Here is a 14,190-nt window from a genome sequence, read left to right as displayed (position 1 = left end):
CTCCTCACAAAAGGAGAGGACGTAGACTCTTGTGCGCGGATTTATCTAGATTCTGTCTAGGATCTGACTGTGCGCCTTTGTGATTACATCTCTGTAGAAGCTATTAGCCATGAGCCCAACTGTGTGCTAAGTCCCAAGCATCCTAGAAAGTCTCTGCATATAGGGGAAGGTCTTGAGCATCTTGACACAGACCACTGCAACTAATGAATCCATTTTAATTGCTTATGAGGGATGGAGAGTCATAATTTATGTTCTTTCCAACTTATGGAATGGTCTATAGCAATGGTTCTCAATTTGGACTGCAAAGCAGAATATTCTATAATGCCTACAAAAAATTAGATCCCAATTAAGAATAAGTAGATTTTTAGCATTAGCATCTCTAGGGCCTTTGCTTTAAAGTTCTGCAGTGATTCTTTTGTGCAGGGTAGTGACCAAGGTTCTAATTGATTTTCCTCCAAAGAGCTTGAGCCGGCAACTTCCTCTAGGAGGAGTCTGTAGGTTTGGGAGGGATTTAGCTAGTATACTGCACACTTCATACTTCTTTATTTTTTTTCATACATTTCATGTTTGCATACCGAAACAAATAATTGGTTGCTTAGTTGAGTTAGTAAGAAATGTTCTTGGAAGAATGTCATTTTAGGGTCTTTATTAGAGTCAAATTCACAAATTCCTTAAATGTATGTAACCAACTGTGGCAATATTTTGCCATTAACCTACTTTTCTGAACTTATGAATGCATTCTGTATTGTGAAATAAACAGTCACATCTGTTTCTTGGTGTTTTTCAACAGTCCACATTCAATTGAGCCCTGATCAGAGAGGCTCTGCTTAAAAAAAGTTGGTTGGTAGAAAAGTTGTAATGATTGTAATGAGCCAGCTTGTAGTGTTATACATGCTTTCTTTTACCCATTTCCCAGCCCGGTGACCTTTTGGGGATGAGGTGAAGGTGTTCTCTATATGTCTCCCTATCTGCTTCTTCACAATCTGCAGTGATAAAAGATCTCAGACAACAGCTGTACAAGCGCTCCAAGCTTCCTGCAGAATTCTGTCTGGCAGATCTATTTTACTGCCATGTTCAGCTCCTAGTGAATGCCTGGTGATGATTTTAGTTGAGCTGACATGATGACAGAACCACTAGATGCAAGAGCTCAACAGGGGAGAGACCCTCACCCTTCTACCATGTGTCTTTCTCTGCAACTCAAGCTGCGTCATCAAGTGCCTTTAGATCCTAACAGCTGCTTTTTCCAGTGGAGGAAGCTTTATCCTGCACACGTCTGAGAGGTATCCTGATGCCCTGTTAGAATGCTGATTTTTCTCATGATGACTTTAGGGCTTGTAATAGTCACCACCAACCCCAGTCCCACGGCTGCACAGCTTCCATTGCCCTTGCACACTTGGAGGGAAGTGGGATGTAATTGTGTGATTTTAAGGCTTCAACTTTCAGCATCCCATTTATTTTCTTTGTCCCCCCCCCGCCAATGTATTAGGTGCTCACTCAAGCTTTTCTTCTCCACCCCCCTTAAAACTCACTTTGGGAAAGGACAGAAACTCTTTCCTCCTAAGAACTTCAGCCTTAAATCCTCTGATGAGTTTCTGCATTTTAGAAAAGTTCAGTGAGCAAAACATCAGAACACTGAAGTTTTTTTTTTTTTTTTTTTGTTTTTTTTTTTTTTTTTTTTTTTTTTTTTGATGGTAGTGATGGCTCAGAAGATTGCCAGACTTCCTGGTCACCTTGGTACCATACTGGAATCTCCTCTCAGTTTGTCCCATGAGGTTAGCTTTTCTGGGCCTGAGATGTTTAGACTTGAACTATGGATAGATTGTCTTTAGGCAGAAGCATTCCAGAGGAGAAAACCTCAACTCTGACACCATTATTCTGGTCTCCAAAAGCACTTCATTTCATAATTGCATGTTTTCCTTTTTACATGTCAACCAGTGCATCTGGCAGCTGTGTTGCAGAGTCAGCAAGAGAGGCCCTGTTTTCGCTTCATGGCCTGGCTTCGTCTTAAGTTTGAACAAGAGTTCTCAGGCCTGACTCTGCCTTTGGAAGTGTTCCCAAACATAAGAACCCTAAAGTTGCATAAAATTATACACCAAGAAACTAAAGAAAAAAGAAGATTGTTTAAATTAAACACCGTGAGATCCAAAGACATTCTTACTTTTAATTTTAGAAAGCAAATTTAATAGAAAACTAACAGCAAAACCATGCCAAACATTCTGTGAAAGTAATATGCAGAATGACCTCATTGTGGTAAAATACAGGATGCATAAATATACACGGGCTTGCCAAGATCAGATGTTTTGCTAAGTGCTTTATATATAGTGTTTTATATGTATAACTGAGAAAAATCCAGAGAGGTACTTCTTACTTGCCCCCTTCATATCCACATTCTTTATGGTACCAGTTACGAAAACAAGTTATATAGTCAAGCTACATGCTCATCAGTAAATCAACGGATGAAGATAATGTGACACACATGTACACTGGAGGTTAGTTGGAAGAGAATCAACAACAAAATTATCACAGTTCTACAATGAAGCCTATTGTTCGGTGTGCTAATTAAAAAATAAACCAGCAAAATGGATGGAAGTGTAGATCATTATGTGTTAAGCACAATAGACAGAGTCATAAAGGCAAATATCACATGGCTCCTCTATTATCTAGAAGCTACATTTGAAATGTATGTGCTTAAGAAAGCGAAGTAGAAGGGCATGATTTAGGTGGAGGTGGGTGGACCAGAGGGAAGGAAAAGAGGAATAAGAAAGGGTCATGGGAGGGGAATTGAGCAAATGTATACAAGAAAATGCCATAATGAAACCCACCACACTGTATAGTGAAGACAGGCTAAAAAGAAAAGAAGAAAAAGTAATTTTTGTATCTGCTCTTGTCAGGAAAACTGGACCATGATTTCTTTCTTTTAAAAAATTGGTCATGCTGTCAAACTGCCTTCTAAATATTTATATTTATCCCCAAGTGCTGGACTGTTCTCAGCCTTGGTGAGTGGACGGCAGTCGGTGTGGAGACTCATAACTAGTCCAATAGTAAATGAAGTTCCTAAACACGTGTACATAAGAGCAACACTAAATGGATTCAGTAGGCTGTGCATGTGTGTGTGTATGCACAAATATACACATAATAATTATTATAGGGGAAGAGGTCATGAATTTGAAAGGGAGTTGGGAATGGGAGGAAATGGAGAGGGAATAAGGAAGGGTGGAAATTATATAAATACAGTATCACATATGAAGTTATCAAAAACCAAATGTTTAAATATAGGAATAAATGACTGCAAATGCTCATCCCTAAACAGGACATTTTTGTTGTTTATTTTTGAGACAGGATTTCATTGTGTAGACCTGGCTGACCTAGGATTTGAAATGTAGACCAGTATATCCTTGAACTAAGAGAGCTCTGCCTGCTTCTGCCTCCTGAGTGCTGGGGTCAAAGGTGTGCACTACCATACCTGGTTAAACAAGACATCTTCATCAAACATCCCTACCACAACCAAGGCTCAAGGAACATCTTGGAGGAGGCCATAAAAATGCCACAGCTGGAGGTTGGGGAGGAGTGCTGTAAAATGGTCACACCTGGGCATGGTTAATGCACTTGTGACCATGGCAGCTGTGGTTGCCTGAGTAAAGCCTACACAAAACCAAGCCAACAAAAATTCCACCATGCTTAGGGGGTACTTACGTTGTTTTAGCTTATTTACTTTGCTTCTGCTGAAATAAGAAACAACCAAGGCAATTTATATAAGAAAGAGTTTGTTTGGGCCTTACAATTTCAGAGGGTTAGAGCCCATGAACTTCATGGCAGAAAGCATGGCAGCAGACAAACAGGACAGGCGTGTCGCTAGAATAGTAACAACATCTTGAGACAAAACCACCTGACATAGAGAGAGAGAGAGCTAACTGGCATTGGTGTACACTTTAGGAACCTCAAAGCCTGCCTTTGGTGACACACCTCCTCCAACAAGGTCACGCCTCCTAATCCTTCCCAAACAGTTCCACTAACTGGGGACCAAGTAGTGAAATATCTGAGCCTATGGGGGCCATTCTCATTCAGACCACCACAGGCTCCACCTGTAACTAAGGAGCTATTGGTAGTCGCTGGTTGTTGGTGGAAGGAGAGTCAGTCTTCTTTAAGGCTTTGATTTGACCACTGGTTTGTTATTCTTGTTCCAGCTACTGCCCTCACCCATGCACATATGGACAGTACTCAATAGACTTAGTGTGTGTGAAAGAATAATTAAAAGAAGGAGAAAACCCTAAACAAAATATATTTTTAGTTTATTACTGGAGGATTTCATGTGTGTATGCAATGTATTTTGGTCACACTCTTTCAGCCTCTGCTAACTCCTCTAAGAGCCCTCCTCCACACCCCTCCCAACTTCATACACTTAAAAAATAATAAAGCACTGAACCTAATTTGTGGCAGAGAGTTATTAATATGCCCAATTTGCAACTGGCAAAACTGAGGTCAAGTTTAGTCAGTTTGACCCATCATACCGATGATATGTTAGAGAATCCCATAGTCACAGACTACTCTGACTCAGTGTATCTACCTACAGAGGTGAACTTTGGTTAATAAGCAATGGTTGGTGAAGGATAATGGGTCATTTATGCTGTCTTTGTTTTGATTATGTATATGTTCTAGATTTATCTCCAATAAATTTCTTTGATTAATAAGATATTATTATTCTTATTAATTTTGCATTGTTGGTGATGGAAACCAAGTTCTTTTACATTCTAGGAAAAAGAATTTTTCTCTTCTCCCTTTTCTAGATGTTTGCAAACTTTTCCATGGAATTCCCAGAACGCGGGAAACTCTTCTTATCTTGGGTTTGTTTTACCTTAGTAATGCCTAGGAGATAATTAATTCTATGGATAAATAAATAAGGCAAGTAATGGCACTCTTACCTTTGTTTCTTATATGGCGGCCTAAGACATGGCCCCAGAACTTTGCCATTTAAAGTCTAAAACATCACACATTTCACCTCACAGTATCTGGAGCGACAACTCTGTCTTAAAGTTTCCTATTTAAAGTTGCAATAAAAATGATAGCAGTGTTGAAGTCTCTGCTGATGTTCTAAATTCTTCTGTATGTAGGGTTTTCCCTTTTTTCTATTTTATTGAAACTTGAGTCTCTCTGTGTGGCCTGGAGCACAGAGTGCCCCTGGCTTTTCCTCCCAAGGGCTGTGATTCCCAGTGTGCACCATGTGTCTGATTTGCCCTGAGGTTTCTACGCCTGTAAAGTGAAGCTCAGATCTGCTTCTTCACAGTGCTGAGAACTTGTTCCAAGTCAAGTGTCACCTGATAGCTGGTACTAGGGTCAGGCATATGGCTCCCTGCCTTGGGGACCTAGATCTCAGAGAGCATGACTGCAGTCACCAGTACCTGGAAGAGAGTGACGGCTTAATAAATGTTCACTTACTTATAAACACATTAAACACACACACACACACACACACACACACACACACACACAACGGAAGGAGAAACACAATCAGCTTTGCTGCTAAGCAACCCATCTTAATGTCTCATATGGATCCAGGTTTCCCCAGAGTGTCAGTACCAGGCTAAACGATTGTCTCTGAGTGAATTCAAAATGGCCGCCACGCGTCTTCCAAGGGTTCAAGTTTGCTAGAGAAGATGATTGCAAACCATGTCAGTTTTGTCTGCTGCAATTTACCAAGTCATCGCAACCTCCCTGGATAGGACTGGAGGCAGCACTCAGAGGCCGATATTAGGTAGTTAGCCATCTTACCACACAGTACCATTGTTCTCATTTTATGCATGAGGAACCCTGGACATTGTGGGCTAAGTAGTTTGTTCAAAGTCACACGGTTAATAAATAAAGAAAAACTTGGATACAAAACCGAGCAATGTGATTTCCAAAGCCTGAACATCTGTGTGTAGAATTTGAGCTGGATAGAGGAGGGAAGGGATAGAGAGAAGAGTTACTCATCAAGGTGGTAGGAGCGGTTATGTGCAAGTGAGGGCCGGGGCTGGAAAGAGCTTCCCTGAGCAGGGAGAAGCAGCACCAGGTAGGGTGGGAAAGGGTTTGGGTTCCTGCACTACCGTAATTAAGCCTTGTCAGACCTGTGATTGAAAAGACAGATAGGCAAGGAACTTTTGCAAGAAGGACGACCTTGTCTAGGAGGCAAAGATCGGGCTAAGGAATGTGCACAGGGTCGGTATGAAGGGAATTGCTGAATATGAGCACAGCCAGACCCCAGCACATGGGGCAAATCCAAAGCTGGAGCTGGGACATCCTCAGAAGTGTCAGCCAGGAACACAATGTTCTGGAAGTGAAATGTACTCAGCAGCCTTGAGGACAGAGGAGAAGGAGGCCAGCCTGGATGGTTTAGGTTCAGACAACTGAGAAACTGCAGTAATATTCACTGATGATTTTATTGGCCTCCCCCCCCCCCCTTTTGGTGGTAGGGCTTAAACCCAGGACCTTGAATAAAGTAGGCCAGCATTCTACCACTGAGACACATCCTTAGACCTTGATCTTTCTGAGATAGGGTCTTGGTATAAAGCCCAGGCTGGTCCTGAACTCACTGTCCTCCTGCATCCCTACTCCACATCTCAAATGCTGATATTACTTGACTTAAGGCCTTGTTGGGTTTATGATAGTATCCGTATCATTTGGTGCCTTTGATATTTTATTGTGGCACATTAAGAGGTCATGATAACCCTAAACTATCAGAGACTAAAGAAATACAGAGATGCATTTTTCACTGGAGCTTGTAACTTTAAAACATTAACTTTGTGATACCTTATGATAGTAACCGTGAGATCACAAACAGGAAGAAAGAATAAAAAGAGAAGCTGTGTAAAGGGGGTGCCATATGAATTTTAGATCCTTCGGTGCCACTCTTGAGTGTGGCGCTTGCTCCCATGAGACATCAGATCTGTGTGAGGAGACATTTCTCATGATTCCAATGGCATCTCTCTATGGACAAACTTTTATTTTATCCCAGGACTTCTTGGAGAAAAGAAAACAAAATTTTAATGGGACATACAGCACCGATGCAGTTACGTTTTGTAACTTTCAAACAAAATCACTGTAGATTCTTCTTTGCGTGCCTGAAAGACAGCTGGCTTTGCAAACAACAGCTCTGCCTTCTTCCTTTTTTGGAGTGACCACTTTAATATGTAACAGTACTGGGGGAGGGCCAGTGAGAGAATAATCTACAAACTTATATTTGAGTAGGGTTTTCCGTTTGTCTGAGACAGCATCTCATGTATCCCAGGCTGATCTCAGACTTGCTTCATAGGTGAGGATGACCTTGCATTTCTGCAGTACTTCCTGCCTCTGCCTTCCAAGTGCTGGAATCTCAGGCTTATGTCACCAGGCCTCATGTATGCAGTGCCTGGACTTGAACCCAGGGCTTCATGTTAAGGAAGTATTCTGATAAATGATCCCTATATCCTTTTCCTTTCCCCCTCCTCTTCCCTACCTCCCCTATCCCTTCCTTCCTTTCTCCCTCCCTTTCTTCCTCCCTCCCTTCCTCTCTCCTTTACTCCTTCTCTCTGTCCCCTCCTTCCTTCCTTCCTTTTTTGTTGTATTTCGGTGTACTGTGTATCAAACCTGGTTCCTCTGTGTGTTTGTTGAGCAAGCACTCTACCACTGAGTTACATTCCTGCCCTGATTTACATTTCTACTTACAGGATGCTTCATGCTATCAGCATCGTATTAATACTAAGTTGTAGCAGGAAGTCATCTGAAAACTCTAAGAGAAATAGTATATTAACAATTCATGTAATAATAAGAAAAAGTTAAAAAAATAAAAAAATAATAAGAAAAAGTTGATTGATTAATAGGAAAATGGCCAAAGCACAGAACTGGCATCTCAGAAAGGAAGTACTAAAGACAGAAATGTCTCCCCTAGTGTGTATGTTGATATCCCAACCCTTTATCTTTCAGAATGTCACTGTATTTAGAGATTGGGCTTTTGAAGAAGCAATTATGCAAGATGAAATGACTAGGGTGAGTTTAAATCCAGTATACTCTAGCAAGAAAAGTGCTTAGGACATACACTCATGGAGGAAGGACAAAGTAAGACAGCTGTCAGCCAAAAAGGCCGACTCAGATGAAACCACACCTACCAACACTTGAATCTTATACTCCCGGTCTACAGAATTATGAGAAAATAAAATTCTATTGTTCAAAATACCAACTCTGTGGCGTGTTATTAGCAAACTAAATGACTCAAAAATGTAAATACTAAAATACATACAAGTTAAACAGTAATTTGAGCAGATAATGTCACACATTTGTGTCATATACTTGGGCTAAGACTATTACTTGGTATGTACTTAGAAGAGCAGTTGGCAATAAAAAAGTGTTTTTATTTTATTTATTAGTTGACATCTAATCAAAGTGTCAGGGGAGCAGAGGAAGGTAGAGCTCTGTGAGTGTGAGGCTAGCCTGGTCTACATAGTGAGTTCCAGGCTAGCCAGAGCTATACAGTGAGACCCTGTCTTAAAACAAACTGATATCTACATTCCCTTCGACTGAACAGTTCTACCCCAAGCAGGATTTATATGTGTAATACCTTAACATTTATCAGTGAAAAACATCCAGTGTGTCCATTCAAAAGAATAACAAAGTGGGAACAATTCCTAGGTTGGAGAAAGTGGGCCTTTAAAGAAAAGGAATGAGATAATTAACTGTATTAAAGGGAAACTGTCCGTGTCTTGGAAGAAGTCTATGATGTAGTGTTAGTTTAAGATATAAAATAATAATATTTTCTTTTTTGGAAAGTAATGAACACTATGTAAAGACACTACCATGATTGATTTTGATGGTCAACTTGATGGCATTTATAATTAACCCCTAGGCATGTCTGTGAGGGACTTTCTAGGTTATGTACATTGAGGAAGGAAGATCTACATTCATAGTGGGTGGCACTATTTCATTGGCTGGGTAGCTGGGTTGCAATAGTTATCTCTGCTTCCTGACTGTGAACACAGTATGACTAGTCACATCTTTCTTGCTGCCATGACTTCTCCACGTTGATGAACTGCATCTGTCTCAAATCATCTAGTACGTCTAATTGGTTATTCTTCCAGGAAGCTTTAAAGATTTGTTTTAAGCTTCTATCAAAACATTCAAAATTGGAGAAATTATGGGCACAAATCCCAGAAGACGCTTCAAATAGCACACATATATGTAAAACGAAGAAGCAAACCAAAATCAGTAGAAGATTAAAGTGTTTTGTAAGAGCCACGTCATGAAAATGGGAGCAATGTTCTGGAAAAAGGTTTCTATTACTTAAACCTCTGTCTCTTTGTGAACTGGATAACATGTAGAGGAAGTATCTAAGCTTCAAGGGAAATAGGAATAAATGTTTATCAGGGGGACGGTAAAAGGTATTGTGATTTCTGAATGGTGATCAGGGAGACCATACCTTTTACAACAAGAACATGCGAGGAAGTAAATATGTAATGGGGCTTCACTGGCAAAATGATAACTCTGACCTTGGCAAATCTTCAAGACAAAATAATTTTAAGGTAGAGATTAGTAAATGATTGAGTTTGTTTGGGGGCACGCTGGCTTATAAGGAATTTTCTAGTTTCAGAATTCAGACTTTCCTGTTCTTAAGCCTCCTGGAGAAATTCACTATTCCTTTCTCCATTCTCTCAGCAAATATTAAAAATGTGTGCCAAAGTGCTCAACGAGTCTTCACTGTTGTGAGCTAGGCCACTTGTGGCCTTGAGAACTCCTGTGCCAGGCTGCCAGTTCCTATCCAGGGGAGCCTGCATCCGGCCCTTCTCACCCTGCCCTGCCGAATGAACGTCTAAGAGCCAACTACCGTCAACAATCCGTGCCTGTGCAGGTGTCTGGACAGACGTGTTCCACTTACTTTTCTGATCCCAGCTGTCTGACTTACTCCTATGTGGGCTCCATTAAGAGATCGACATCTTTCAGTGGCTACTTGATTTCCTACCCTCGTTTCTAACATGGTAATTGATATTGATACTTGAAGAGCTGAGAGACACTGTAGCTTTGATTTGGGCAAGGTTGTTTTTCAATTAACACGTTTCTTTTTTTGGGGGGGGAGAAACATTCTTTTGATATCTGTTATTGTCTGGCAGTACTCAGCCCCACACGAAACTTGGCTCTGTATGTAGCAACTCCCGACTTTATTTATGTTTGAGTCATCAAACAGGTTTTAGGTCTGTAAACTTGTGAGCTTGACGGAAATCTTTCAAAGCACTTTTCAAAGGGTCAGTTAGGCCCTTATCTAATCGGCACTGCTGTTCCCAAACCTTCCGCTGGCCCAGAAATTGTGTTTATTTAAAAACACTTGGTTTTTCCCCAAACATCCTTTCCATTAATTCTTTAATATAGATGTCTTAATGCTACTATATTTGGGACCATTCATCTGATAACATTTAGGAAGACTTTGTGCTTGCTTGGGCCAGGGAGGGATATTTTGGGTCAATAGGCACCATTCCCAATATTGTTGTGGACGTTTTGTTTTCCTTCACATCTAAAACATAGCTTAAACTACAGAGGTTAATAATTTGTGGAGGTGTTTTATATAAGAATAGCATTTCTTCACTTTCTACTATTTAGCTCTCAGTGTTTCATGATTGTTAACTGGTGAACCGATGCCATGTTATCAGCTGTCCTAGCTAGTAACTGGGCTATAAAATCACAGTTTATAGTCTACACAGCTCTTTTATCATGGACTCAGATGCTCCAGAGAAATTACTCATATCTTACAGAGGCAAGAGTGCTTATTGAAAACACAGGCTACACATTTGTAGAAATGCCTGGGTATAGACTAGGTCCTGACTCTGGGTTGGCAGTCGATGAGATCACTAGGATAAAGTTAAACTTGATAGTCATTCAGTTACTCTCAGTGATGTGAATACGGGAGTGTGTTCGGGTTGCCAGAGAAACCTGCCGGATGATTAGAATTGTTCAAAAATACTGAAGTCATCAAGAACAAGCTAGATAGCACTGTGCTGAGTTCAGGTTTGCTGGGCACTCTGCAGGCAGATGATCAAAGCAGAGATAAGATGTCTGCTGAGCCTGCTTGGGTGTGTGCTGCTCTCACCACGCCCATCTTGTTCTCCGTCTGGGTTCAGGGCTCCTTTATTTACTTATTATTGGTTTATTTTTGAGGCAGGGTCTCACTATATGGCTGTGACTGTCCTGGAACTTGCTATATAGACCAGGCTGGTCTTGAACTCATAGAGATCCACCTGCCTCTGCCTCCCTAATGCTGGGATTAAAGGTGTCTGTCTAGCAGACTTGTTTTTTTTACTTCCAAGATTCCTTTCTAGAAACATTCATTAGATTTAATGTAATTTGATTTAGCACCTAATCAATTTTTGCCTAAAAATTCTGTTTTTTTTTTCCCTTTGAGACAGTATTTCTCTGTGTAACCTAGCCTGTCATGGAACTATCTCTATAGACCAAGCTGGTCTCAATTTACAGAGACCCACCTGCCTCTGCTTCCTGAGTGTTAAGATTAAAGGTGTATACCACCACGGCCCGGCATAAATTCTGCTTTCTTGATGGTGCTCAATGATCCCATGCTGCCTGGCACCTCCTCTCATGCCTAGGCTTCCTCTGTCTCCTTTTGTTGGCACTTGCCTGGGCACACACATTGCTGGGAGTTTTCCCTTGGAGCCAGCTGAACACTTGACACGAATCCTGGTGGGGGATAGGGTACCTGCTAAGCTACCTGCAAAGGAAAGAAGAGAAGGTGAAAATGACTCGCTTTCCTGATATACACAGATCACCTGACTGTGTAAGCCAGACAAGACAACAAAGGACAAGAAACTTAGCTGCTTCAGACAATATTTTTTATTAGACTATTTTAAAAAGAGAATAGGTGTGTGAGCATTTTTTTGGAGGAATTATTTTACTTAGATTCTTAGCTGAGATTCTGGTAGGCGGGCTACTTGGTACAAGAAAATAGAATTGAATCCTCAAATGCCTTCTAATTTCAGATGAAGTTTCTCTATGGGAAGAGTAACAGCTGAGACTCTTGTGTTTTCTATACCCCATACGACAGTATTTAGCACAGGACAATCAATAGGGGTTTGTTTGTACAAGCCACATTGACTGTGCAAAGAAGGCTTCCTTGCAAATGTCGCTACCAAGGATGACGTCATTCATCGCTGTGTTCTGTCCTGCTGGCCTCACAGCTGAAGTCATACAGAAAACTGAGACAAGATCTTAAGAAACAGTAAGCAGCAGGGTGTTACCCAAAATGTACTGATCCCTGATGCAGTGTGTCCTTGAGCAGACTAAATGTACTGATCCCTGATGCAGTGTGTCCTTGAGCAGACTAAATGTACTGATCCCTGATGCAGTGTGTCCTTGAGCAGACTATGGAGAGAGAAGAGAGGCTCCCTCAGTGTGGGTAACAATATTGAATATTGTTTCTATAAGAGGGTTTGAGGAGATTTGGCTCAAGGCTAGAGATTCGTTTCTTTAAAGTGTTTTGTTTAACAACGTTCATTTATGCTTTGAAATATCCAAGGCCCTGGAGACTTGGGCTCAAACTTGCTGAAGAAAATATAGCAGCTGGCTGGGGATCCAAAGTGATCAAAGCATTCTAGGAATTTCACTCGGGACATAGAAAGTGGGCAGGGGTGGGGGACCCTACACAGTCATTGTCCCTTACCTCATTTAAGTATGCCACATTACACATTTGTATGATACTTATCTTTGTAAAGATTTTACATTAGGATCTTTAAAACTTCTCAGGGAAGATAAGAGCAGCTCACAGCCCTCATCAGACAAGTTTCTTTCTGCAGCTGTAGAGAGACTCATGGCTCCTCAAGCTCAGAGGATCTGGGACTGTGGAATGTTCAGCCCTAAATGAACATCTCTATCAAATTCCACAAGATTCAGGGAGCACCACCGAAGGTGTGGAAGTTCGTAATAGCCAGAGTTTGGGGAGGACTTCTGTGAAGTAGTCTTTTGGGCACCACATGGCCATTGCTCTGGGGCACTCCCAGCAGCTGCTGTTGCCCGCACAAAGTCAAGGCAGTTAAGATTTCCATGTGCACGGGAGAGGGCTCAGGAGGCTTCCACCCCTGGCTGAGGAGCTACTGGCAGCTGGTGGCAACCAGGAGAGAGTCATTATTCTTCAAGGGTGTGGCTTTTGGTAGGTTGCTATTTCTCCAGGGTTTGGCCCCACGCCTATACAGATTTCAACAGCATTAACTGGACTTAGTAGGTTGTAAGCAAAACAAAACCAACCAAACAACCACAACACTACATGAAATTTGGGAGGAAGATTGTTGGGGAGGGTGCTGGAAGAATTGGAGGAACCAGGAAGGGTAGACTTGATCAGAATATATTGTATGCATACATGAAGTTATTGAAGATTAATAAAAAATATAAAACATATAACCCTAAAGCAACAGGTTAAAAACATTCTGTCGAGGTTTATTGGTCTTCCTTTGAGTCAGACTACTGCTACTAGGAAATGTGGTTCCAGGCAGTGCAAGTGGCTCAGAGGGTAAGCACTGTAGCCAAGCAAGACTGGCTAGAACTTGATTCCTGGAACTCACACAAGGGAGAACTCATTTAAAGGGGATGGCACCTAAAGTGGAAGGAGGGAACCAATGCAGAATTGTCTTCTGACCTCCACATTAACACTGTGGCATGTATGTACCGCCTGCCCCATGTGTGTGTGTGTAAGATAGATAGATAGAGAGAGACAGAATGAGAAAAATTACATTTTTTTTTTAAAATGAGGACTGATTTCTTTCAGATTAGAGACTACTTTCTTATTTCATTATTTTATGGAAAAACAAAAGAGCAGAAACCCCTTGAGATTGTGCACCAATTTAAATTCAGTTGAACATGGCCCAAGAGTGGACCTAGCAGAGGCAGGAGACCCAAACAATGTGAAGAGCAGGTGACTTCTCTAAAGAAGCTTACGGTGTGGGTTTAGGCTAGAACTTCCTCAACTCAAAGGAAAAGGAAGAACAGAAATGTTTTTTCCTTCTAAAACAGCTGCGGAACTTGCTGGCTAAGCAAAATGTTTTTCCCTATTGTAGCTTGGAAGGGAGCAGCGGTTGGAGGACCTCTCTCCCCCTAGCCCTTCCTCCCACCCTGGACTGTACCATTAAATCTTAGATAATGGGGTGATCTAAAGCAGAAATTAAGTTAGTACTAGTCACAACCCGTTCCTCTGCATGC

Source organism: Arvicola amphibius, chromosome 3, assembly GCF_903992535.2.
Source record: "Arvicola amphibius chromosome 3, mArvAmp1.2, whole genome shotgun sequence".
NCBI classification, from domain to species: Eukaryota; Metazoa; Chordata; class Mammalia; order Rodentia; family Cricetidae; genus Arvicola; species Arvicola amphibius.
The sequence above is the reverse complement of the archived record's forward strand: the minus strand, read 5'-3'. Positions refer to the sequence as shown.